Here is a 14,711-nt window from a genome sequence, read left to right as displayed (position 1 = left end):
TATAGTACTCAAAAATACTTACACGTGGATATAAAGAACGTCGAAAATGAAGATCATATGTGAAAGTTATAAATTTTTTTAAGATCTGTAGTTTTACCCGCGTCCGGTGCCACGTGTCAGCACCAAAATCATTGATTGGTCCTACGCTTGACCACGACGTGGCAAGCATGCACCACGATGTGGTGGAACGTGTCATCACCAGAATCTACAAGCTTTCTAGACTTTTGCCAGAAAAAATTGTAACTTAAGTTTCACTTCTTACGCTTTAAGTGTAACTTATATTTATATTAATAGTCGTTATTATGAATCTATAAATAGTATCTATCAGTGATTCCAAGTCAAAATACTTGTTGATCTACTTACGGAAGTGATGTCTAGGCTAGATTTATTGAGGTGTTTAAAGTGGATTTTCTAAATAGTATACTCTATCTACCAAACGGACCCTACCTCCGATACGATCTTATCTGTTTGTTCCTTATTTGATAGATGTCGATGTATTAATTGGGATCGTTGAGGAATCTACGGAATAATTATAAAACCCAGATAAATATGAACGAATATTGAGACATAGTAATATTCATATTTAGGTTGTTAAAAGGGAAAAGATGAAGTGTTATCAGAGGAGTTAGCTTTCCCGTGGATCTTACACCTCAATCAATTGAAGAATCTGAGGAATAGTTATAAAAGCCATATAAATACGAACGACTATTAAGATGTAGTAATATTCGTATTTAGGTTGTTAAAAAGGATAATCTAAAGTGTTAGCCGAGGAACTAGCTTTCCCGAGGATCTTACACCTCAATACCATACCTTGTGCGACCCAGATATGCTTATATGTATATTAGATGATTATCATGAATATGTGTTAGATGTATATTTGATGGCATACCTTGAGCGACCCATATATGGTTCTATATGTGTTAAGATATATATATATATATATATATATATATATATATATATATATATATATATATATATATATATATATATGATTCTATTACGTAATAATAATGATAATAATAATAATAATAATAATAATAATAATAATAATAATAATAATAGAAGTATTGTTATAGAGAAGATAAATGTACATTAGGCATAATAATAATAATAATAATAATAATAATAATAATAATATAAGTATTATTACAGAGAAGATAAATGTATGTTAATACCTAATAATAATAATAATAATAATAATAATAATAATAATAATAATAATAATAATAATAATAATAATAGTAATAGAAGTATTATTACATAGAAGATAAATGTATATTAATACATAATACTACGCGTTAAATATATACACTAAATTAGGATAATGTTTCTAAACAGAGTTGGTGTTAGTATTAGATGTAGATTACAAGAATTATAGTATAGTCTAGTTTCTAAACTGAGACATATAAATGATGATTAGATCCAGTTAAGTTGGATAATAGTACAATTGTATATTGTAGCATAGTATAAATAGGAAAACAATTTGGATAATGATTACAAGCGTTATAGTCTTGCCTAGTGATGGAGTGAGACTTATAAAGCATGCTTAGTTTACGTTAAGTTGGAGGGATATTAGATATACTCTGTATTGTAAAGATATTACATAGGCATGAACTTCATGATTATTATGGGTATTGCAATCTCGTTCAATTAAACCCAAAGACCCAAAGGAGATGCTTAGTTCAATTACTTTTGGATATTGGGTAGCATCAAATTAAGGGTATGTATGAGATGGGAATGGAGAGTAGAATTATGTTCAATGACATTGATGATTAGATGGGGAACATATTACGTACATGAGTACGATATTAGTATTTCCCTCCTTTATACAAAACCATAAATGATATGTCTGTATTAGTCAACTGCTATGTGCCTAGATGACCAGTCATCTGCTAGAGTGAGATGACAACCACTAACTTAACTGTCTTGTGGTGTTAATGAATTATACTGATCCCGATGAATAAGATTGTATGTTCATTCAATGCACTCTATCCCCCCTCATGTTTGCCTTTATTGACTAATTCTTGTTGCCAAGGACTCTCTGAAGCAGTATAGTCAACTCATTGCTTACAATGATCCATTTGGATATATCGTATAAGTTCATTACTGTAGGATCAATATGTGAAGATCGACGGGATGGGTAAATAAGGGTAGAGTGTATACCAACTTGAAACGACCCAAAAATACGACCCAAAAATTTCATTTTTCAATATAACCAAAAACCATAATCTGAGTGTCATATCATAAAACCATACGTGATGTATCTCAAACATAATAAAAACACTGTGAGGAAAACTGTATCATATCTATATCATATCAAAATCAAAAACTGAATCAACTCCCAGGATAAAAACTGAATCTGTGGTGTGTGCGATGCCATCATCCCGAGCTCTTCCCTTTGCTTGCGGAAGTACCTGAAACCAAAACTGAAACTGTAAGCACGAAGCTTAGTGAGCTCCCCCAAACTACCGCATACCATACAAGAACATATAAAGCACATACTGGGGCCTTGCCCCCTCCATCGGACCGAAGTCCGAAGCTAACTGACTGGGACCTTGTCCCCTCCATCGGACTGATGTCTGAAGCTGACTGACTGGGACCTTGTCCCCTCCATCGGACCGAAGTCCGAAGCTGACTGACCGGGACCTTGTCCCCTCCATCGGACCGAAGTCCGAAGCTAACTGACTGGGACCTTGTCCCCTCCATCGGACTGAAGTCCGAAGCTAACTGACTAAACATAGCATAACATGTCAACGAGCATAAACACATATATCCTGTTTGAGCCACGAAGGCGTCAAACATACTAACTACTGCATTGGACCGAAGTCCCGAAACTACTACTAACTGAACGGGCCGGCATTGTGGCCTTAGACCCTAATCCTACTGGAAGGAAACTCACCTCGTGAACTGGCTGCTGTGTGAATGGCTCTGAAAGCTAACTGTTGCTGCTCCGGTATCTCCCCGGCTACAAGTCCATAAACACACTCAATCAAATACTAAACACTGCACTGGGGTAAAAGGACTCTTTTACCCTTGGTCAAAGTTAACTCTCGGTCAAAGTCAACCCACAGTTGACCTGAATCGCCGAGTTAGGCCGCCAACTCACCGAGTCTCTAGTCTCACTTCTCAACCCTACTCGTGGCTACTCGTCGAGTATGACATCGACTCGACGAGTACCCTCTCAATCCAAGAACTCAGACAATCTTCATCCAGGAAGCTAGTTGTAGTATCAATGATCCCTTGAGATATTTCATTTTTCTGATGTAGTTGTGATGTGTTTCAGAATGGTGGTTTTGCGTTCGAGACTAGCAGCCGGCAGTGGAGGTGCCGGGGAGGGATCAGGTTCAGGCTCGGGGGACGAGCGCATGGATGAGCAGACCCGAGAGTTTCTTTCTTCGGAGATTACGTGCATCATTATAGAGCAGAATTCTGTGATCTTTGGTTCGATCAAGGAGGGAATTCTAGAGCTGATGGATGAAAGATTGGGCACCTTCCGTGCCGAGGTGGCGGCCATGATGGGGTCGTGCACCCTTACATTCAGGGAGTTCAGGGCATGTGGAGCTTCGGACTATCATGGGGCGCGGGACCCCATAGCGAGTACTAGATGGTTGGTGGATGTGGCCAACGCTTTCCGCACTAGCAGGTGTCCCGAGGGGGACAAGGTCAGATTGGCATCCTGTCTTTTGAAGGACAGGGCACGGGATTGGTGGGAGGAGGTCGGACATACCATTGGAGATGATGCAGCATTGGACGCCATGACCTGGTCTGACTTCTCTACCAGGTTCAGGGCGGAGTTTGCACCGGTTATTGAGGTGCAGCAGTTAGCTAGGGAGTTTCAGGACCTCACCCAGACTACAGAGACAGTGGCGGAGATCACCGCCAAGTTCAGGGAGAGGGCTCTTCTCGTTCCTCAGTACGTAGCCGATGAGGAGATGAAGAAGGCCCGTTATCATGAGATGTTGCGGAGCGATATCCGCCAGTTTGTGAGCCGATCCAGCTATAAAACGCTGGATGACATGATTGCTAGGGCTCGGGAGAGGGGGATTGATCTCGAGATGGAGAAGAAGAGGAAACCGGAGGCAGTTTCGGGTACAGGTAGTTCGGGCGAAAAGCCCAAGGTTTCAGATCACAGGTCCAGGAGTCAGTCGAGCCACAGTCGATGTGGTAGGTGTGGGAAGATGCACGATGGGGTGTGCAAGGCAGGGAGTTCCGGCTGCTTCAAGTGCGGCCGGATTAGGCATTTGAGTAGGGATTGTACGGCCCCTACTACTGCCGTTGCAGCATCAGATCTGATTTGCTTTCAGTGCAATCAGAGGGGACATAAAAAGTCCCAATATCCGAGTTTAGTCGCAGCAGGGAAGGTGGCTGCACCTGCCCCTGCTACCTTGAGGATTACAGATGGCCGGCAGGGCCGAGCCGAGACGCCAGTGGCGAAGAGCAGGGCGTTTCAGATGACAGCAGAGGAGGCGCGAGCGACTCCTGATGTGGTGACGGGTATGTATCCTCCCTTCATCTATTTATTATTATTGATTGAATATTGCTTATGATTGTATGTTTTATTTAGGGTCGTTCTCTGTGAACGGCATTTCTGCTATGGTATTATTCGATTCGGGGGCTACCCGATCATTTGTATCGCTTGCGCTTAGCAAGAGATTTAGTAGAGCTCCAGGGGAGCTGGATTGTCCATTAGAGGTTGAGATAGCAGATGATAGGACCGTGAGGGTCGGCAGAGTGCATAGAGGGTGTTCTCTTCAGTTGTTTGATGAGCAGTTTTCAGTGGACCTGGTACCTATTCCCCTATGAGGGAATAAGGTTATTGTGGGCATGGATTGGCTAAGCCCCAATGGGGCGGTGATTGATTGTGAGCTTCAGCTAGTGAGGATTCACACTCCCAGTGGGGGAGAGTTAGTGATTCAGGGCGAGAGGCCACAGCGTGGACCGACCTTTTGTTCCGCCGCAAGGGCGAGGCGCTATGTTCAGCAGGGTTGCGCTGGTTTTGTAGCTTACGTCTTGGATGCCCGGGAGAAGGGCAAGACGACAGGTGATGATGTTCCTGTAGTGCGAGACTACCCGGATGTGTTTCCCGAGGATTTGTCGGGGATACCTCCTGAGAGGCAGGTCGAGTTCAGGATCGACCTAATTCCTGGTGCGGCTCCGATAGCCAAGGCACCGTATCGACTAGCTCCCCCTGAGATGCAGGAGTTGTCTACGCAGCTGTAGGAGCTGTTAGACAAGGGTTTCATTCGGCCGAGCAGTTCACCTTGGGGAGCGTCGATCCTGTTTGTGAGGAAGAAGGATGGGTCGCATCGTATGTGTATAGATTATCGGGAGTTGAATAAGGTGACGGTGAAGAACCGTTACCCACTTCCGAGGATAGATGATTTGTTTGATCAGCTTCAGGGAGCGTCTTGGTTCTCCAAGATCGATCTACGCTCCGGTTATCATCAGATGCGGGTTAGAGATGAGGATGTACAGAAGACTGCTTTCAGGACCAGGTATGGTCATTATGAGTTTGTGGTGATGCCATTTGGGCTCACCAATGCTCCAGCCGCGTTCATGGATCTCATGAATCGCGTGTGCAGGCCGATGCTGGATCGGTCAGTGATAATATTTATAGATGATATCTTGGTGTATTCCAAGACGCAGGAGCAGCACGAGGAGCACCTGCGGGAGGTGCTGGAGGTTTTGAGGAGGGAGAGACTTTTCGCAAAGTTCTCCAAATGTGAGTTCTGGTTGCGCGAGGTGCAGTTACTTGGTCACCTCGTCAACCAGAAGGGTATTTTGGTAGATCCGGCCAAGATAGAGGCCGTGATGCAGTGGGAGGTCCCGAAGTCTCCATCTGAGATTCGGAGCTTCCTAGGGTTGGCAGGGTATTACCGGAGATTCATTCAGGATTTCTCCAAGATAGCTGTGCCGCTCACCCGACTGACTAAGAAGTCGGTGGTATTTCGTTGGGGGCCTGAGCAGCAGGCAGCGTTCGAGACCCTCAGACAGAGATTGTGCGAGGCTCCGATCCTTACCCTGCCAGAGGGAGTAGAGGACTTCGTAGTCTACTGTGATGCCTCGATCACAGGTATGGGAGCAGTGTTGATGCAGCGAGGCCATGTGATAGCTTACGCCTCGAGACAGTTGAAGCCTCACGAGGCTAATTATCCTACCCATGATTTAGAGCTGGGGGCGGTTGTGTTTGCCCTCAAGATTTGGAGGCATTATCTTTATGGGGTCCGTTGTACTATCTACACGGATCACAAAAGTTTGAGGTAACTTATGGATCAGCCGAGTCTGAACATGAGGCAGAGGAGATGGTTGGATGTGCTAAAGGATTATGATTGTGAGATCCTTTACCATCCAGGGAAGGCCAACGTGGTGGCCGACGCCCTAAGCCGCAAAGTGTCGGCAGCCCCTATCAGGGATCTGTGTTTGAGTATGACAGTGATCACTCCATTGTTGGAGCGGATCAAGGAGGCTCATGTGGAGGGCCTCAAGGAGGAGAGGCAGAGGTGTGAGAGGATAGTGGGCCGAGTAGCCTCGTTTGATTATGACAGTCGGGGATTGCTGACGCTTCACGGGAGGGTGTGGGTACCGTACTGGGGTGGAGTACGGCAGGTGTTGATGGACGAGGCTCATAAGTCTCGATTTTCTATCCACCCAGGGGCGACGAAGATGTATCGAGATCTTCGACCCGATTATTGGTGGCCCTGCATGAAGCAGGACGTCGCCTGGTATGTTGAGAGGTGTCTAACCTGCAGGAAGGTCAAGGCGGAGCACCAGAGGCCTCACGGCAAGATGCAGCCGTTAGACATTCCAGTGTGGAAATGGGAGGACATCACAATGGATTTTGTCACCAAGCTTCCCAGGACCGCACGAGGAGTGGATTCGATATGGGTAGTAGTGGATCGGTTGACGAAGAGTGCTCATTTTATCCCGATTCAGGAGAGTATATCAGCAGAGAAGTTAGCTGATATCTATGTGCGAGAGATTGTGGCACGTCATGGAGTGCCGGTATTGGTGGTGTCAGACCGAGATGTCCGTTTTACATCCAGATTCTGGAAGCGGTTCCACGACGAGATGGGTACTCGTCTCCATTTCAGCACCGCTTTCCACCCTCAGACGGATGGGCAGAGCGAGAGGACGATTCAGACTCTCGAGGACATGCTTAGGGCATGTGTTTTAGATTTCGGCGGCAGTTGGGATACGTATCTTCCGTTAGCGGAATTTTCGTATAACAACAGTTATCATGCGAGCATTGATCGACCTCCCTTTGAGATGCTTTATGGGAGGAAGTGTAGGACCCCGATTTGTTGGGGCGAGGTCGGTCAGCGAGTCATCAGGAGCACAGAGGTGGTGCTCAAGACGATCGAGTTGATCCAGCAGGTCCGTAGTAGGCTGCAGACTGCGCAGAGTCGGCAGAAGAGCTACGCCGACAGGAGGCGTTCAGACTTGGAGTTCCGGGTGGGAGATATGGTCCTTCTGAAAGTCTCACCTTGGAAGGGTGTCATCAGGTTCCGGAAGAGGGGCAAGTTGGGTCCCAGGTTTATTGGTCCTTTCAGGGTTTTGGCCCGGGTGGGTCGGGTTGCTTATCGGTTGGATCTTCCTGAGGAGCTTAGTCAGATCCACAACACTTTCCATGTGTCTCAGTTGAGGAAGTGCTTGGTGGATGAGTCAGCAGTTGTTCCCCTAGAGGATATTCAGGTTGATAGCAGCCTGAACTATATAGAGAGGCCGGTCACGATTCTGGACCGGAAGACCAAGACCTTGAGGAACAAGGAAATTCAGTTAGTGAAGGTGCAGTGGCAGCACCGGAAGGGGTCTGAGTGGACGTGGGAGGCTGAGGAGGAGATGAGAGAGCACTACCCAGAGATATTTGCAGATTCAGCCGTAGCAGACTTCAAGGACGAAGTCTGAGATAAGTGGGGGAGAGTTGTAACGACCTGTCTCCGGTATGATAATTCCATGGTTTTTATTTTGAAATTTGCAAGAGGGACTCAGCGAGTTCATAGCCTGACTCGCCGAGTAGGGACGGGATTTCGAGCACGTGTTAGCCGGCGACTCGGCGAGTCCATATTCGGGACTCGGCGAGTCTGCCTGTCTGGAAGAAACCCTAAATCCTCGGGTTGCTCACTATTTAAGCCACCTTATAGCCTCCCTTCTCGCCTCCTTCACCCTCAGAGAGCTGTGAGAAAACCCTAATCCATTCTTGAGTGATCTAAGTGCTCTTGTGTTAAATTTTTGAAGGCTTGAAGAAGGAAAAGAAGAAAGGAACAAGGAGAAGAGTTGTAGAGCAAAGATTCAAGGGCAAACCAGAGTTCTTTGAGGTATTCTTCGGATTTCCTTCCCTTTTATGCTTTAAAACCCCATTAGAACTCTTCCAGATCTAGTTGATGCTTTTCTCAAGCCTTATGATGATATGGAAGCCCTATTATGTCGAGATATCCTTAGATCTGTTCATTTAGGAGTTGTAGAGCCCAGATCTATTGCCTTTATGGAGCTATTTTGCATAATAACCCTAGATCTACCCTTTTAAGTGCCTTTTTAGCCTTTATTCCCTTTTTCATGTGTTTGTACACGTAAAGTTGGAAACTTTATGTGGTAAATCAGCTTATTGGACTCAGATCTATCATTTGTATGTAATAGATTCAAGCAGAATCGAGTTTAGAATAGTTGCATGGTTGTGACTCGGCGAGTCGGAAGAACGACTCGGCGAGTCGAGTCGCGAGTCCCCGATTTCTTCCTTTTTGAGCGATGCCGAGTGGGACCAGTGAGTAGTGGAGTGGACTCAGCGATTTCAAGGTCAGACTCAGTAATGGAGGGACTCGGCGAGTTGTTCATACAACTCGGCGTGTCCAAGGCAATCTTCTTAAGCTCAAGAACAACTCGTCGAGTTGTTCATATGACTCGGCGAGTCGGATGAAGATTGTCTGAGTTCTTGGATTGAGAGGGTACTCGTCGAGTCGATGTCATACTCGACGAGTAGCGACGAGTAGGGTTGAGAAGTGAGACTAGAGACTCGGCGAGTTGGCGGCCCAACTCGGCGAGTCAGGTCAATTGTGGGTTGACTTTGACTGAGAGTTGACTTTGACCAAGGGTAAAAGAGTCATTTTACCCCAGTGCAGTGTTTAGTATTTGATTGAGTGTGTTTATGGACTTGTAGCCGGGGAGATACCGGAGCAGCAGTAGTTAGCTTTCAGAGCCATTCACACAGCAGCCAGTTCACGAGGTGAGTTTCCTTCCAGTAGGATCAGGGTCTAAGGCCACAATGCCGGCCCGTTCAGTTAGTAGTAGTTTCGGGACTTCGGCCCAATGCAGTAGTTAGTATGTTTGACGCCTTCGTGGCTCAAACAGGATATATGTGTTTATGCTCGTTGACATGTTATGCTATGTTTAGTCAGTTAGCTTCGGACTTCAGTCCGATGGAGGGGACAAGGTCCCAGTCAGTCAGCTTCGGACTTCGGTCCGATGGAGGGGACAAGGTCCCGGTCAGTCAGCTTCGGACTTCGGTCCGATGGAGGGGACAAGGTCGCAGTCAGTCAGCTTCGGACATCGGTCCGATGGAGGGGACAAGGTCCCAGTCAGTCAGCTTCGGACTTCGGTCCGATGGAGGGGGCAAGGCCCCAGTATGTGCTTTATATGTTCTTGTATGGTATGCGGTAGTTTGGGGGAGCTCACTAAGCTTCGTGCTTACAGTTTTAGTTTTGGTTTCAGGTACTTCCGCAAGCAAAGGGAAGAGCTCGGGATGATGGCATCGCACACACCACAGCTTCAGTTTTTATCCTGGGAGTTGATTCAGTTTTTGATTTTGATATGATATAGATATGATACAGTTTTCCTCATAGTGTTTTTATTATGTTTGAGATACATCACGTATGGTTTTATGATATGACACTCAGATTATGGTTTTTGGTTATATTGAAAAATGAAAATTTTGGGTCGTATTTTTGGGTCGTTTCAGTCTTATAGTTATTTATGATGTGTTGTTGGATGACAAATGATTTTTTATGTTATTGATTATGAAATAATGTAACGCGTTGTTTCGAATCGTTTCCCATTTTGGAGTAGTGATCACGGATTGGGAATTAGTAGGCTCGAGACCCTTGAAGAATTGAGATTTGAACTCATTTGGGGTTGGATAATGTAATTTGGATGATTTGGGTATTCAATTTGTGTTTTGGAGTCAAAGAGGTATTTCGATAATTTGTCAGCTCGACCTTCTATGGATAATGGATGTTTGATCGAAATTTGGTAAGGCAGGTACGAGTTGATGGAATTTAGAGATTCTCGTCACCTTTTTATGGATATAAGGATCGACGGAATCGGAATTATAACGAAGAAGTTATGGTCTTCAGAATATGTTAGGGTTTGTGGGAAAACCCTAGTACGTGGGGCGTACCTAGGGAGTATGCATGGCATCCTCATGCGAAGGGCATTACGCTGCGCGTAATGTCGAGTACGCTTAGCGTACTACGAGGGTCAGATTGGGTTTGCGAGACCTCGTACGTTAGGCATACGAGAAGTACGCGGGGCGTACGAAGGAAAAGTAAAAACCCTAATTCTTGGAGTTGTACCATATATAATCTCATTAAGTCTTTTTGGTTGGTCCCTATACCAGCCTCCAAGTCCCCAAAACCCTAGAAATCGTCTCTAAGCCTCCTTGGTTGTAATTTTGAGCTCATGATGTGCATTGTGGTGTTTTTAGGCCATTTCCAAGAAGATGGAGTTTGATGCAAGGTTGTGGATCAAGGATGAGCTTGTGGATCATGATTATGTACTTCATTTCCAGCTTGTTTGAGTTCGGAGAATCAGTTAGTCAGCAGCCAGAGATTTATCCACGGGATTCAGCAATACGAGATGAGTTTCCTCATTATGTTTAGCGGGTCGAAGGCACCAATTTCGACCCATGGTTTGCTATGTAGAGTGTTAGATGTCTACGTGACTCTTTCATGAGTATGTGTTTGTATGCTTACTGGGCGGGGTGATATGTGCATAATTAGTTCATATTAAGTATACATTTTTATTCATTTATTAGTCTAATTATCGCATATTAAGGACAAAAGGTACTTAAAAGTGTTAAATTATGTTTTTCAGTCCAAAGATGAAGCTCGGAAGCGAAAGGAAGCAGGAGAAACAGTTAGAAGATCGAGAATGGAATAAAGAAGGAAAACACTTAAAAAGACACCTACTCGGCGAGTCATATCGTCTACTCGGCGAGTCCAATCGAAGGATCGAGAAGATAATGACTCGGGATCCCAGAGAGTTATCGCAATACGGGGAATGTGAGAGGGACTCGACGAGTCACCACTTGACTCGACGAGTCGATTCGTATATTTAAAGATAATTCCACAGATCGATAGAAAAAAGTTCTGGGACGATTCAGAAGTGTCTTGCTACGATTGAGAAGCCTGAAAAATCCTAGAAGACGACGAAGGAAGCTAGAATTCAATTCCGGAGAGTAATTAAGGCAAAATTTCATCATTACACTTATTCTTTTGTTTATTCATCATGATTAAGCAACTTGACTTTGTTTGTTTGCTGTTATTTACTTTAATTATGAGCTAAACCTTTAGAATTCTGTTTGGGGATACAAAGTTGACAATATGGTTTGATTGATTGGTAGGATTAATTCCAAATTGGTGAATTTTTGTTATTTTAGCTTGCTAAAGAACCTTGTGTGTGAATAATAATTAATTTTCTGTTAATAGGAAGATAATTGATTAGAATGAACATCTATTGATTATTGTCCTCATATGATATATTGTGACCACATAGTTATATGTCTAGGATTAATGAATATGAAACTAGAATTAATAAGAAAATTGAGTAAATTCATGTGCAAGCTTGTAAGATGACTATCAAACAAGAGGTTAATTAAAAAGACTAAATTAGTTAACTATTGCAAGTCTAACTTAACCCGAATAATTAATCTAGTAAATATAATTAAATTAGACAATTGGCCACTGTTTGAGTTAGTTTATTTGCTAAGGATTAGGGTAGTGAACATAAATCTAATCACTTGAATCGGTAACCAACGAAAGAATTAATTCATTGCACTATTACCTTGAAAATCAACCATAGAGTTAACCAAGTTGAACTAAACAGAAGTACCTTTCCATTTATTGAATCTAGTTAAATCGTTATTTTCTAGTTTTAAATTAGTAATAATTAGTAAGTTTCTAGTCTTGTAAAACTAGAGAAAAACCCATGTTTTTTAATTAACGTAGATTAAATTAGTTTTTAGTTTAATTTGCCGTTCCCTGTGTTCGATACCCTGCTTATTTAGCTATACCACAATTGATAGGTTCACTGCCTTTTGTGTGTTATTTGATAATTAAAAGTAGGTTTAAAACTAGTGGGTTTTACACACATCAAGTTTTTGGCGCCGTTGCCGGGGAACGGTTCTAAAATTAATAATAAAGTCTAGTTTAATCGATCCTTTGTGTGGGATTTATCTTACACAAAGTTATTTACAAAGCAAATCAGTAAGTAGATTTAGTTTTATTACAATTCCGTTTTTTTAACTAGAAATTTTCTTTTCTGTTTTTGCCTTGCACTCGCCGAGTGCACTCGTGTCGACTCGGCGAGTACATCGCTGTTTTAGTCTTTATTTTTTTTATTCCGTTTTTGTTCCTTTTACGCGTTTCGTTTCTTTTGTTTCGTTTTTTTTTCAGCTGTTTCATGACCCGAGGATCGGACACACCTCTAGTACCACCTTTGGAAGACCCGGAATCCGCACTAAAGAGAAGCAAAGGAAAAGCCGTAGGAGAAACCGCAACTTCAAAGAACTCACCACTCAAGAACTTAAAATCCGTTTTCAGCAAGAAGAAAAGCAGCAAATCAGGAGCATCCAGTGCCTCGTTAACAATTGAAGAACCAATTCACGAAGATATCGAGTACGATACCGAGGAAGAAGAAGAGCATATTTCCGAGCACGAAACCGATTCCGAAGAAGAGTTAGCTATCACTATGGCTAACATCGATGAAGTCCCCATGGGGGAGTGGAAGAAAAGGATGCGTGATGACACCGGGCCGGGACTTGTGCAACCCGCAATTCCCGCAACCGCCACTTTTGAACTAAAAGGCCATATTCTCGCCCAACTCAAAGAGATCCCTTTCTACGGGAAGGATCATGAAAACGCTTACAAGCACTTGGACGAAGTGAATGATGTGGCCGATTACTTCAACGTGCCTAATGTTCCACGCGAGACCCAGCTTCTTCGAATGCTTCCTGTCACCTTTAAAGGAGCTGCAAAAGATTGGTTAAAGTCACTTCCTCCCGGATCGGTCACCACATGGGCCAAGATGAAAGAAGAATTCATAGACCATTTATGCCCGCCCTCCAAGATAGCCAAGCTAAAGAAAGCCATTGCCAACTTCGAGCAACAACCCGGCGAATCTCTTTATGAAGCTTGGGAAAGATACAAGAGCCTACTTAGAAATTGCCCACACCATGACCTTAATAGCCAACAAGAGGTCTCCATTTTTTATGATGGAGTCAATGTCACCACAAGGCAATTGCTTGATTCTCAAGGCCCGCTTACAAAGAAGGCGCCCCCGGTAATTAAAGAATTCATTGAAGAATTCTCTAAGCACTCTAGAGAATACCACAATCCAAGAAACGAAGTAAATCGAGGGGTAGTAAACGCGGCAAGTGATAGCATGGCGGCGGTGATAGCAAAGCTTGATAGTCTAGATCGAAGAATGACAAAAATGGATCAAGCAATCCATGCTATTAGGGTAGGATGCGAAAATTGTGGAGGGTCCCATCTCGCAAGGGATTGTGATTTGGATGAGAATGGAAATAAGAAAGCTCAAGTCTTCTATTCAAGTGGTGATCGGTATGATGAAAATTGGAGAAAACCTAAGAAGGATTGGCTACCATACGAGGAGTATAAGAAGGGAAAGGAGGAGAAATACAAGCAGAAGGAGAGGGGACTATACCAAAAGGAAGAACCGGTAGAAAAGAAAGCCGATTTAGAAGAGTTATTCACTAGATTCATAGCCGCGTCCGAAAAAAGACACAATGATCACGATGCTGCCATACATGAGACCAGAAACATGCTTAGGAATCAGCAAGCATCAATTCTCAACATTGAGAAACAGCTGGGGCAGCTTGCGCATCAAGTGAATGATAGAAGACCGGGTCAACTTCCGAGTACCACCGAACCCAATCCAAGAATAGAGAATGTAAGTGTAATAGCCTCCAGTAGTGAAGAAAACGTTACAGAAGCACTAAGAATCTCCAAGAAGAAGGCAGAAAAGGAAGAAGAACCGGATCCAGCAAAACCCGATCCGACTCGCCGAGTCACTCAAATGGACCCGACGAGTCCATTCGGGAATGAAAAAACTGCCAGTTTTCTAAAGCCATACAATCCTCCTCTGCCATACCCAATCAAAGCCATGCCTGCAGAAAAAGTAGAAGCATACAGAACATTCATGGAGCATGTTAAAGCTTTACAAGTCAGTATGTCATTTGTGGAAACAATGCTCCAAACACCTAAATACTTCAACCTACTTAAAAGCCTTTTCGCTTCTAGGAAGGATTTGGCTGAAGTCGCGGAAATATTGATGAATGGGCTGCCTGAAAAGAAGAGTGATCCGGGAAATATGGTGATTCCGTGCCAATTTGGTAATGAAGTTTTTACCCGAGCATTAGCTGATTCAGGTGCAAGCATTAACTTGATGCCCTATTCATTCTTTAAGAAGCTGAATTTACC

General features: G+C 43.7%; 1 non-coding gene across 1 annotated transcript; it reads right to left on the bottom strand.

Annotated features, from left to right (window-relative positions):
• Positions 1 to 13,344: 13,344 nt before the first annotated feature.
• On the bottom strand, positions 13,345 to 13,451 carry LOC128134019 (small nucleolar RNA R71). The gene has a single exon (XR_008232353.1). It is a non-coding gene; the product is annotated as a small nucleolar RNA R71 (small nucleolar RNA).
• Between the last annotated feature and the right edge of the window lie 1,260 nt (positions 13,452 to 14,711).

Source organism: Lactuca sativa, chromosome 4, assembly GCF_002870075.4.
Source record: "Lactuca sativa cultivar Salinas chromosome 4, Lsat_Salinas_v11, whole genome shotgun sequence".
NCBI classification, from domain to species: domain Eukaryota; kingdom Viridiplantae; phylum Streptophyta; class Magnoliopsida; order Asterales; family Asteraceae; genus Lactuca; species Lactuca sativa.
This window is presented reverse-complemented; position numbering and strand designations above follow the sequence as displayed.